Here is a 13,299-nt window from a genome sequence, read left to right as displayed (position 1 = left end):
TCCCCATTCACACCTGAGACCAGGGGCGGACTGACAACTCATGGGGCCCCCGGGCAATAGGGGATCATGGGGCCCCTGTGTCCTTGCCCAAACTCAAAAAAGCCTATGAAAAAGGTACCAGGGGCATCTCATGGGCCCCCTACTGACCCCGGACCCTCGGGCAGTGCCTTAATTTCCAAATGGTCAGTCCGCCCCTGCCTGAGACCTTGTAACACTAACGAGTCACATGACACTGGGGAGGGAAAATTAATAATTGGGCCCTATTCGGAAATCTCACTTCGGGGTGTACTCACTTTTGTTGCCAGCAGTTTAGACATTAATGGCTGTGTGGTGAGTTATTTTGAGGGGGCAGCAAATTTACACTGTTATACAAGCTGTACACTCACATTGTGTCAAAGTGTAATTTCCTCAGTGTTACATAGTTACATAGTTAGTCTGGCTGAAAAAAGACAAAAGTCCATCCAGTTTGACCATAGAAAAAAAAAGTTTTAATCCTATACCCACAGTTGATCCAGAAGAAGGCAAAAAAACCCAGCAAAGAACGATCCAATTTGCTCCTGCTGGGAAAAACATTCCTTCCTGATCCCCCGAGAGGCAATCGGATATTCCCTGGATGTTAGTATCCAGTTATATTCTGTGTATCTAAGAAAGAATCCAGGCCTTTTTTTAAGCAGTCCACTGAGCTGGCCAGAACCAACTCTTGAGGGAGTCTATTCCACATTTTCACAGCTCTCACTGTGAAGAAACTTTTCCGTGTTTGGAGATTAAATTTCTTTTCCTCCAGACATAAAGAGTGCCCCCTTGTCCTCTGTGTTGACCTCAAGGTGAATAGCTCTACACCAAGTTCATTATATGAACCACTGATGTATTTATACATGTTGATCATATCCCCCCTTAATCTCCTCTTCTCAAGAGAGAATTCAGTTCCTCTAATCTTTCCTCATAGCTGATTTCCTCCAAGCCTCTTATCAGTTTGGTTGCCAGTCTCTGTACTTTCTCCAGTTCCCCAATGTTCTTTTTGTGAATTGGTGCCTAAAATTTAACTGCATATTTCAGATGAGGTCTTACTAATGATTTGTACAGGGGTAATATGATCTCTCTCTCTCTGGAGTCTATTCCTCTTTTAATACAAGAGAGGATTTTGCTCGCTTTAGAAACCGCAGCTTGGCATTGCATGCCATTATTAAGCTTGTGATCTACCAGAACTCCCAGATCCTTCTCTACCATTGATTCCCCCATTTGTACCCCCCTAGTATGTATGATGCATGCATGTTCTTAAACCCCAAGTGCTTAACCTTACATTTATCTACATTAAACCTCATTTGCCACATAGTTGCCCAATTAAACAATGCATTGAGGTCAGCTTGTAAGTTGAAGACATCCTGTAAGGACTTTATTCCACTGCACAGCTTGGTGTCATCTGCAAAGACTGAAATGGGATTTTTAATCTCAGACCCTATATCGTTTATAAATATATTAAAAAGTAAGGGTAACACTGAACTCTGGGGTATACCACTGATGACCCCAGACCATTCAGAGTATGAATCATTAACCACTACTCTTTGAATACGATCCTTTAGCCAGTTTTCTAGCCATTTACATACAGATTTTTCCAAACCCGTAGACATTACCTTACACATTAGCCGTGTGTGGGGAACTGTGTCAAACGCTTTTGCAAAATCCAAGTTTACCACGTCCACCGCCACCCCTCTGTCCAAGGTTTTGCTCACCCCCTCAAAAAAAGAAATCAGATTTGTTTGACAACTTCTGTCTTTCATGAATCCATGCTGTCCATGTTGCTTATTATATTTTTTTCCAGCAAGAACTCATCTATGTGGTCTTTTATTAAACTCCAAAGTATCTTCCCAACTATAGAAGTTAAACTAACAGGTCTATAATTACTTGGTAAAGATTTTGACCCCTTTTTAAATATTGGCACCACATTGGCCTTACGCTAATCCAGTGGTACTATGCCAGTCATTAAAGAGTCCCTAAATATTAGAAACAATGGCTTTGAAATGACAGAGCTCAATTCTTTAACCTCCCTAGCGGTATGATTATGTCCATATTTCTGTGCTGAAAGCGGTACATTTTTTTGCATGGAAATATGTCATTTTTTTATTGTAGGCCTGTCATTTTTAGGAATAACTCACTGAAATCTTTCCGAACAAGAGTCTAGTAAACATCCCGGGTATGATAAAATTTGAAACACGAAATCATAAATTATAATATAATAAATAATCATAAAAAATAATAATATAATAGTAACAATTTAAATCAATAATATAATCAAACCAAAAACACTGAAATTTAAATATAGCGCCAAGTTCGGACATCACTGAGCTTAGTCGCAAAATTGTTTTCAGTGTCTGATGATGAATTTCCCCATGAATCATTATCACTCAATTCTGCAAGTGGTTCTGATTTACTATCGCTGTATTCTAGCTGGTCTAAAACCACTTTTGACATAAAGGGATGCTTTTTGGACGCCATGGACTTTTCTCAGTTTGCAGGCAGAAAGAACAGTAAAAATGCAAGCAGGGCACAGGACAAAGCAGTAGGGACAAAATGTATGTGAAATGCTTTGAAACAGTAATGTTTTACTATGTGATTGTAGTGTTTTAGTTAGTGAATGTCACTTTTTAAAATTTTTAAATTTCCTGCCGGTTCCGGCCGTCGTACGTCCCATATGTCCCGATGCTCACAGGGACCGGAACCTGGAAGACGGATGCCAGCATCGGCCAGAGGAGATTGCTGGGGACGCTGCAGGGGACACATAGCGGGAGCGCAGGACAAGGTAAGTGAAACAGGGATCCCGGAGCAATGCTGCAGGGTATTCCCGAGTGTAGCTCGGGGTTACCGCTTTTGGCACTGATAATTAACCCCGACCTACACTTGGGAATACCAGCAGGGAGGTTAAGGACCCGTGGATGTATGCCATCCGGTCCAGGTGCTTTAGTCACCTTTTTGGATCATATCAATTGTGAGCCAATGTGGATCATCTGGGGCTGTGTCAATGCCATGCCCATTATGGACAAGAGCTCCTCCATGCTCCTTTGTATACACAGAGCTGAAAAACGTATTTAATACATTTTCCTTTTCTTTGTTCCCAGTCACCCACTCTAGATTATTTTGTAAAGGGCCTACATGCTCAGACCAAACCTTTTTACTATTAATGTATTTGAAGAATTTTTGGGGGGTTTTCCTGCTATCTTTTGCAATCTGTCGTTCGTTTTAAATTTTTGCGGCCTTTATTTCCTTTTTGCATATTCTGTTATATTCTTTGTAATGTTTAAACGATGATCGTGTTTCTTCATTTTTATATTGAATAAAAGCTCTTTTTTTATTATCTATAGCCTTTTTAACTTTGGCCGTAAGCCACATAGGTTTGATTTTTAGCCTTTTAAACTTGTTGCCCATGGGAATATATTTTGCAGTGTGTTCACATACAGTCTTTTTGAAGAACTCCCATTTCTGTGTTGTGTTCATCGATGCCAATATTCCCTCCCAGTTTAAGTCTTGGAGAGTGTTGTCACATGAAAAGATATAATAAAATATTTACAAAAATGTGAGGGGTGTACTCACTTCTGTGAGATACTGTAAGTACCTTGTATCCTGTAGCTCTAAGTAAGATCCTTGACACCCACCTCTTAAACAATGGGAAGAGCTTGATCTCTCTAAGGTGGAAAACATCTAGCATCCCCATAGCAGGAGATTGTGTATTAAAGGTTAAAAAGATTGAGGAGGCAGAAGAATGGAGACGTACATGAAATGATAAATACACTGCTCAAAATAATTAAAGGAACACTTTGAAAACACATCAAATCTCAATGGGGAAAAATATCATGCAGGATATCTATACTGACTTGGACTGGGTAATGTGTTAGGAACGTAAAGATGCCCCATTGTTTGATGGAATTGAAAATTATCAACCTACAGAGGACTAAATTTAAAGACACCTCAAAAATCAAAGTGAAAAAATGATGCAGCAAGCTAGTCCATTTTGCTGAAATTTCATTGCAGCAACTCAAAATGGTAGTTTGTATGGCCCCACGTGCTTGTATGCATACCTGACAACCTTGGGACATGCTCCTAATGAGATGATGTTCTGGGGTGTTTCCTCCCAGATCTGGACCAGGGCATCATTGAGCTCCTGGGTAGTCTGAGGTGCAACCTGGCGGCGTTGGATGGACAGAAACATGATATCCCAGTGGTGTTCTATTGGATTTAGGCCAGGCGAGTGTGGGGGCCATTCAATGGTATCAATTCCTTCATCCTCCAGGAACTGCTTGCATATTCTCGCCACATGAGACCGGGCATTGTCGTGCACCATGAGGAACCCAGGACCCACTGCACCAGCGTAGGGTCTGACAATGGGGCCAAGGATTTGATCCTGATCCTTAATGGCAGTCAGGGTGCCATTGTCTAGCCTGTAGAGGTCTGTGCATCCCTCCATGGATATGCCTCCCCAGACCATCACTGACCCACCAACAAAACTGTCATGCTGAATGATGTTACAGGCAGCATAACGTTCTCCACGGCTTCTCCAGCTCCTTTCACATCTGTCACATGTGCTCAGTGTGAACTTGCTCTCATCTGTGAAAAGCACAGGATGCCAATGACAAATGCCAGTTGAATTCTATGGTGCCACGGGGCACCCTCATGATGTCTGTTTCTGATTGTTTGGTCAGAGACATTCACACCAGTGACCTGCTGGAGGTAATTTTGTAGGGCTCTGGCAGTGCTCATTCTGTTCCTCCTTGCACAAAGGAGCAGATACCGGTTCTTCTGATGGGTTAAGGACCTTCTATGGCCCTGTCCAGCTCTCCTAGAGTAACTGCCTGTCTCCTGGAATCTCCTACATGCTCTTGAGACTGTGCTGAGAGACACAGCAAACCTTCTGGCAATGGCACGTATTGATGTGCCATCCTGGAGGAGTTGGACTGCTTGTGCAACCTCTGTAGGCTCCAGATATTGCCTCATGCTACCAGTAGTGACACTGACCTAGCCAAATGCAAAACTAGTGAAAAACAGTCAGAAAAGATGAGTAGGGGAAAAAAAGTCAGTGACCTCAACCTGTAAAACCATTCCTGTTTTGGGGGTCATCTCATTGTTGCCCATCTAGTGCACCTGTTGTTAATTTTATTAACACCAAAGCAGCTAAAACTAATTAACAACCCCCTCTGCTACTGAACTGACCAGATCAATATCCCAGGAGTTTAATTGACTTGTTGCTATACTCTGATTAAAAAGTGTTTCTTTCATTTTTTTGAGCAGTGTATAAATTAGTTCTAAATTATTATATTATATTATAAATCCTGAGCATTGTGGATACACTTTACATCTCCTGACACTTGTAAACAACTGCTGTCAAATAGAGCCTACAGATTAAAGTGGTGGTGTAAGAGCCTTATGCTACTGTATTTGAGTGTTGGGTTCAGAAGAGCGAAGGAAGTTGGGAAGGTTTCCTTTTTTTCTCCACCTTCTTTTTTTTTTTTTCTTATTCTCTACTTCTACTTAAAGACTTGTCCTTTCTTTATTAATTTCCCTTTGCTTGTGTTGGAGTGAAGAGCAATCCCCATTGTCCAATCCATGGTCTGAATACACATTCATGTGAAACTCGAAAAATTAGAATATTGTGCAAAAGTTCATTTATTTCAGTAATGCAACTTAAAAGGTGAAACTAATATATGAGATAGACTCATTACATGCAAAGCAAGATAGTTCCAGTCGTGATTTGTCATAATTGTAATGATTATCTTGATGATTAGCTTGAACTATCTTGCTTTGCATGTAATGAGTTTATCTCATATATAAGTTTCACCTTTTAAGTTGCATTACTGAAATAAATGAACTTCTGCACAATATTCTAATTTTTCGAGTTTCACCTGTATGTAAGCTAGGCGAAAGCCCTGAATGCAAATATAATGACTAGTTCACATGAAGAGGTGGGGACTGTCGATGGATTTGTGCAGAGGGGATGTATTTATTCCTGTGCCATCTGTTCTCTTATGGAATAATATTGCAAAGAAGTGTATTGGAAAATCTAATGAAAAGATTTTTGTGAAAAATGCTATTTGGTGTAGCGCTCACCCCTGAAGGAGCCACTAAGTATTGGGTCCCCCTATATCCTGCACAGTCAGGCAACACGCATTATGATACTTCCACTCAGTCAGTAACTAGTCAAAGAGCTTGTTGTTATTGTTTTACTTAGAGGATAAGCAACTTGAATAGGGTTATATGGGATGCCCAGCTTGACTTGCAATATTAACTTTGAGGACAAAGTTCCTGATTATGTACAAAAAGGTAGATCCTGAACTTTCTACTCTAGCTAGATTGGCTTAGTCACTTAATAAATCAATAGCACAGTTTCTGTGAGGAGCAACTGGTCCCCTCTAAGTGAACTCTCTTTAGACCCCAGCTAGGAAATGCCCATCCACCTAGCTGTCTTTTGAAGAGTACCCTGGAGCAAGAGATTCCAAGAAAGGCATGCAGCACAGTCCCATGGAGAGCTGGTTAGGTATTGCACCCAGCAGTCCTCTCTCCTGTAGGCCTCAGGGGTGTAGAGGCACTCACACTGTCCTTGTATCCTGTAGCTCTAAGTAAACTGCATCCATGCCTCTCACTGAGCCAGTTTCTGTCCCTGCTTGCAGGCTGTCCTTCCCCAGTGGATTATAAAGCATTGGAGCTCCCTCTGCTACCGGTAGCTTCCTTTCCTTTCCTTCAGCCTCCAGCCTGGAGGCAGAACCCCCTCCTCTAGGGATCAACTTTCAGGATTCACAACAGCACCTTCAGTAATCCATCTTCTACCCAACTCCAGACCCCTGCTGAGATGGCTTATATTTTGGGCAGTCTGCTACACTACCAGAACCTCCAGCCTGGGATTGGTCAGACTGCCATGAATATGCAGATCCAGGTCTCCACCCCTCCGCCCACTAGCTTCTGGAAGGTTCTATGGACCTCCAGAACCAGGGGGAGGCGATGGAGGCCCAACCTGCTGATTCATTCAGCTTAACCTGGACTTGACCCCTACTCAGACATGCTCACTCCAACTACTAAGTGGAACATTACATTTTCATAATTCTCTCTAGCAACACTAGACGATGCTACATCGGATATCATTGTATAATAGACCAACTGAATCAGGGTGGTGTGTCATTTATGGGATTTGAAGTATCCCATTACAGTTGTTGATGATTACAGTTGTAAGTATAATGGTGGGGCTATGCTTTTAAAGCCTATTGCAGAGAAGATATGCATATGAAGACCTGTATCTCTAATCTTACATGGATTTCATCTTGATTAAACTGGATCTTCCATATTTTTGCATCAGTCCAATATTTCATGGATTGAATAGTTAATTGTACATCAGCAGATTGGATGGTGTGTAAGTATTATGTTGTGTTGTAGTGGGTGTTTGCTGTATGACAAATGTTTCAAAGGAAAAAGGCGAAATAACTTTAGCAAGCATAAATCCAAATCGGGAACTATCAATTACAAGAACACTGTTTTCATCTTCACATACATCTCCAAATAACAGGACATGTTCAAAAGCAAACAACAATGCAGAACATGAACTCAAGGTTTCAGGTAGAAGGTTGCATGAGGCATATCTTCCTAAGCTTCAAACAGGCTGTCTATCCTAATTTAAGTAACCCCATTAACAGCTGGACTACTGTAGCATGTGAACCTCCATATATTTTGTCCCCCTTATAACAACACATTAGCTTCATTCCTATGATTGTTAGACTCCAACCCAATCCGAATGAGGGAGAAGACTATCTAAAAAGCAGGTGACTGTCCCTTACTTCCTTGCACTCAAGAGCATTCCTGTAATGCAAATGGTGGTATATGTAACCCATCTGTGTCCAAGATGGCCATTAGGTTACATTAGGCACAGGCTCTGCCAATAAGTTCCAAATAAAGTCTTGTGCTCCAAAAAAAGTGGTGGAAAAATATATACATTTTCCAGTGTGCTCACATCATCTGTGATATTCTATTTCACCCACACTCACCAAATAATGTGGACTCCCAAGCTGTTGTGGCTTAAGAATCAAAACATACTTAGAGGTGGGATCTCACTTGGCAAATCTTACTAACCTTCCAGAGCGATCCCTCACAAATTGATGAAAAATGCAAAAAAAAGAACAACCAAATAGTGTAATACTGCATGAAACTCAAAAACTAATGTACTTCATTGCACTCACATTGGATACAATTGTAACCAGGCATAAACGCTTGAGTAGGTTGCTTGGGGAATCGACCAACCCTGTCTATGGGGTGATCCTACATAGTGAAAAAGTGGATTATACAAAGTTTCCTCTTCTGGTTGATCCTCTGCAGCATTGATTGATTGATAAACCATTAGTTTCAAAACTGGAGTTGGGGATTCTACCAGGGATTCTAAGGTTGAGAGGGCAGTTGAACTGGGCTGGTACCTAAAGAGATTAATTAGACTGATAACTTTGCTCCACTGGGATCCACTGCAGTTCCACCATTACTGTAGTTCTTCTGTTTTTTACTGTGGTTCTTTAGGTGGTAAGCCAAGCCAACTTTTTTGGGTTGCTCATGAACACGAAGAAAAGCATCACGAAGGCATTGTAAATTGATTGTGTTTTGAACTATGGAACAGCCTGCTATTCATACAAGACCTGCAAAAGCCTTATTAGATTCACTTTCTCTAAGACATTCATGCCCAAAAGAGGCAGAGCATGGGTTACCTCCTTTCTGATTTGATCAGATGTTTGAGGAAACAATTCATATTTATTCAAGGTTCTCATTGGATCTGTAAATTGTACACCTTCAAAACAAGCCAGGGAGATTCTAAAGTCTTATACTTATCATAATGTTGTTGATAAAAGGCATAGTTCATGGTAGCCTCAAACTAGGTATATTTATAACTGCTTTTGCTACTAGGCAAGGCACTGCCACCTTGGAATCAGGGCAGGAGCTATATAAGCTACTCTCCCCAGCTGGCCCCTCTAACATAGACATTTTTATTTTAAATTTGTATATTGTGAGGTCTGGTCCTAATTCATTCATGCTTTCTAGCTATATGATTCAGGGCGATGAGTATTATTTCCATACAAATTCTGAGTGACTTCTCATTGACAGCTGACAGTTGACTGGGTGGAATACCCAAGATTCCTCCTAATTATGCTTTACAGCTTTTTGTAAAATAGATGTGAGTGTAAAAACACTATTTGCTCTCACTCGATCTTTCAGTGCCTGCTTCAAGGGTACAATTAGTCACGCATGACTTGTTCAAGATTTGTTACTGCAGTATGACAGGGTCCTTTGTTGACACCTAGATGGTTTCACATATCCTGGAAGGCCACTTCAAACTGCAGAAGAGTCTTGTTATCTAGTTGACAAAGTGAAAAACCTCTTCTGGAGTTCTGCCACGGAGTTAATGTTTTCATCCAGTCTTTTCAGCCATGCCACCACTGCTTCTAAGGTGGCATGCTTCCTTTTGGGCCAAACCAATGCTGCCCCACGGGCTCCACACTACAAGGAATTGATGGCTTAATCAGGGAGTTCCTGATGACGATCCATTGATTGAAACCGGTTGAGGTTTGAAGACGAAACTTCTGATGACGTCATTTCTGCCCTTTGGTATGCATGCTGGAACACTGTGGCCATCTTGGTTCCTACTCACAGGCAGCAAGGCTGAATACACTGAGTGCCAGGTTGTGGGCACTTTGCTTGAGAGTTTTATTCTTATAATTTTTCCCCATCATGGTTTTACACTATGAGGTGCTTTTATGGTTTTACACTATGGGATGTTTGCTTTTGTTTCAAACATGAATTTAAAGCTTACAGAAAGAAGATTGCACAAGGAATGCATCTTGATTTTTGGACAGTCTGAATTTTCTAAATTTGCTAAAACACTAACAGCTGAACTGCTCTACCAATGGACATCTATGGACTTGGTCCTCTTTATAGGAACCTTTCAGCTTCACTCGTGGAATCCAATTACTCCAACCAGCTCCGAGTGAAGGAGCTTGCCCCTGCACACTTATTTTCCTGCAACCGTTTTCAGAATTGGGCATCTGGTGCTCCAAGCGCTACTTTGCAAATTGGTATAAGTGCCAAAAGACACCATATACATGCTCAAAAAAATTAAAGGAACACTTTGAAAACACATCAGATCTCAATGAGGAAAAATTTGCTGGATATCTATACTGACATGGACTGGGTAATGTGTTAGGAACATAAGGATGCCCCATCCTTTCATGGAAAGGAAAATTATCAACCAACAGAAGACTGAATTCAAAGATGCCCCAAAAATCAAATTGAAAAAAATTATACAGCAGGCTAGTCCATTTTGCTGAAATTTCATTGCAGCAACTAAAAATGGTATTCAGTAGTGTTTAGGGCCCCCATGTGCTTGTATGCATTCCTGACAATGTCAGGGCATGCTCCTAATGAGACAACAGAAGCTGTCCTGGGGTATTTCCTCCCAGATCTGGACCAGGGCAGCACTGAGCTCCTAGACAGTCTGAGGTGCAACCTGGCAGCGTCAGATGGACCAAAACATGATATCCCAGAGGTGTTCAATAGATTTAGGTCTGGCAAGTGTGGGACCCATTCAATGGTATCAATTCCTTCATCCTCCAGGAACTGCCTGCATACTCTCACCACATGAGGCCTTGCATTGTCATGCACCAGAAGGAACCCAAAACCCACTGCACCAGCGTAGGGTCTGACAATGGGTCCAAGGATTTCATCCCGATATCTAATGGCAGTCAGTGTGCCATTGTCTAACCTGTAGAGGTCTGTGCGTCCCTCCATGGATATGCCTCCCCAGACCATCACTGACCCACCACCAAAACGGTCATGCTGAAGGATGTTACAAGCAGCATAACATTCTCCGGACCTTTTCACATCTGTCACATGTGCTCAGGGTGAATCTGCTCTCACCTGTGAACGCACAGGGTGCCAATGGCGGACCTGCCAAGTCTGGTGTTCAATGGCAAATGCCAATTGAGCTCTGTGGTGTTGGGCAGTGAGCACAGGGCCCACTAGAGGACATCGGGCACTCAGGCCACTCTCATGAAGTCTGTTTCTGATTTTTTGGTTAGAGACATTCACACTAGTGGCCTGCTGAAGGTCATTTTATAGGCCTCTGGCAGTGCTCATCCTGTTCCTCCTTGCACAAAGGAGCAAATACCGATCCTGCTGATGGGTTAAGGACCTTCTACGGTCCTGTCCAGCTCTCCTAGAATAACTGCCTGTCTCCTGGAATCTCCTCCATGATCTTGAGACTGTACTGGGAGACACAGCAAACCTTCTGGCAATAGCACATGTTGATGTGCCATCCTGGAGGAGTTGGACTGCCTGTGCAACCTCTGTAGGGTCCAGGTATTGCCTCATGCTATCAGCAGTGACACTGACCCTAGCCAAATGCAAAGCTAGTGAAAAAGAGTCAGAAAAGATGAACAGGGAAAAAAATTGTTAGTGGCCTCCATCTGTAAAACTATTCCTGTTTTGGGAATCGTCTCATTGTTGACCATCTAGTGCACCTGTTGTTAATTTCATTAACACCAAAGCAGCTGAAACTGATTAGCAACCTTCTCTGCTACTCAACTGACCAGATCAATATCCCAGGAGTTTAATTGATTTGATGCTATACTCTGATTAAAAAGTGCTCCTTTAATTTTTTTAAGCAGTGTAGAATAATGCCTACCCTGGACACGATGTGGGTGGTGTGTGCTGTTTTGGAAAGAAGCACCAAAGACCCGAAACATCATCTCAGTACAGAAGAATATGATGTCCTATGTGGCAGTATCCTGCCACGGTCGAAATCCAGTTTATAACCTGAGATGTAATGGAATAATGTCTTTACAGGATGTCTCCAACTTACAAGCAGAGCTTAATACACTATTTTATCAGGCAACTACATGGCATATGAGGTATAATGTTGATAAATGTAAAGTTATGCATTTTGGGAGCTCAAAATATGCATACATCATACACTCTTAAAGGAGATCAACTGGGGGAGTCAATAGTCGAGGAGGACCTAGGTGCTGTGGTAGTTCATAGACTCAATAATAATATGCAATGCCAAGCTGCATTTTGTAAAGCAAGAAAAATACTCAAGGAAAGATGAGCTTAACCACTTCCCTACTGCCCTATAGCAGAACTACTGTATGTGTGTGTGATTTTGCATTTCCAGGTAGGGGGCACGTGCACCACCCTGTCCTCGCCACCATTGGCAGCTTCAGATATCGATCACCGGGTCCCGGCCGGAGATTCCCCGCTGGCACCCAAGTATCACTCACAGGGGAGAGACCTGTATGTAAACAGCCCAGATCTTTCTCCTGCCAGCAGTAACATGTTGCTGTGTATTTCTCTGCACAGTAGAGAAATACACAGCAGTATGTTTTCCATGTAAAACAGCACACAGCACACAGTTAACCCATTGATCGCCCCAGGCGTTAACCCCTTCCTGCCCAGTGTCATTAGTACAGTGTCAGTGCTTTTTATTAGCACTGATCACTGTATTAGTGTCACCAGGGATGTCAGTGGCAGTTAGTCAGCCCCCCCCCCAGTGTCAGAATGCCCGCCGCAGTCCCGCTATAAGTCATTGATTGCTGCCATTACTAGTATAAAAAAAGATTAAAATTCCAGTATCTATACTGCCATTTGTAGACGCTATAACTTTCACGTAAAACAATTAATTTACATGTATTGGGATATTTTCTTAGCAAAGATATGTAGCAGAATACATTTTGGCCTAAATTTATGATGAAATTAGATTTTTAAAATTTTTTTTACTGGACATGTTTAATAGCAAAAAGTATTTTTGCCTTGGTGTTAGAGACCAGAAGACATGATCTGCGCTGATGAGGAGACTCTCCAGCTGTTGTTCAACTAGCCTTTAATGCAGCTTTTCACCAGCAGAAACTGTGGTGTAGCACTGGAACTCAGTCAGCCTACCTACTCAGCCTTTTAGTACCTAGTAACATCTAATCTGCCATGCAACTGGATCTCTGACTACCAGAAGTGGCCATTGAATGCCTAACCTGGCTTTATCCTATGCTGATTATTGAACCATGACCTAAAACTAACAATAGAATCCCAGAGCAGCATGGACATGGTTACCTAAAATAACAGGAGCTGCATATAAACTCTCTTGCAATAAACAGGTTCACCTACTAATATAAAGGAAGGTTACCACACACACATACTTATCCGAAACGTATATGTAAAGCCTGTTACCCTCTCACAGGTCTTCAACATCTTCAACATCTTGACCCCATATCTGGCACGCTTGCTGGGGAGAAATTGTTTGAA

Source organism: Staurois parvus, unplaced genomic scaffold (assembly GCF_062004578.1).
Source record: "Staurois parvus isolate SC_StPar_1 unplaced genomic scaffold, SC_StPar_1.0 ptg000261l, whole genome shotgun sequence".
Classification (NCBI taxonomy): Eukaryota; Metazoa; Chordata; class Amphibia; order Anura; family Ranidae; genus Staurois; species Staurois parvus.
Note: the sequence above shows the minus strand (reverse complement) of the source record.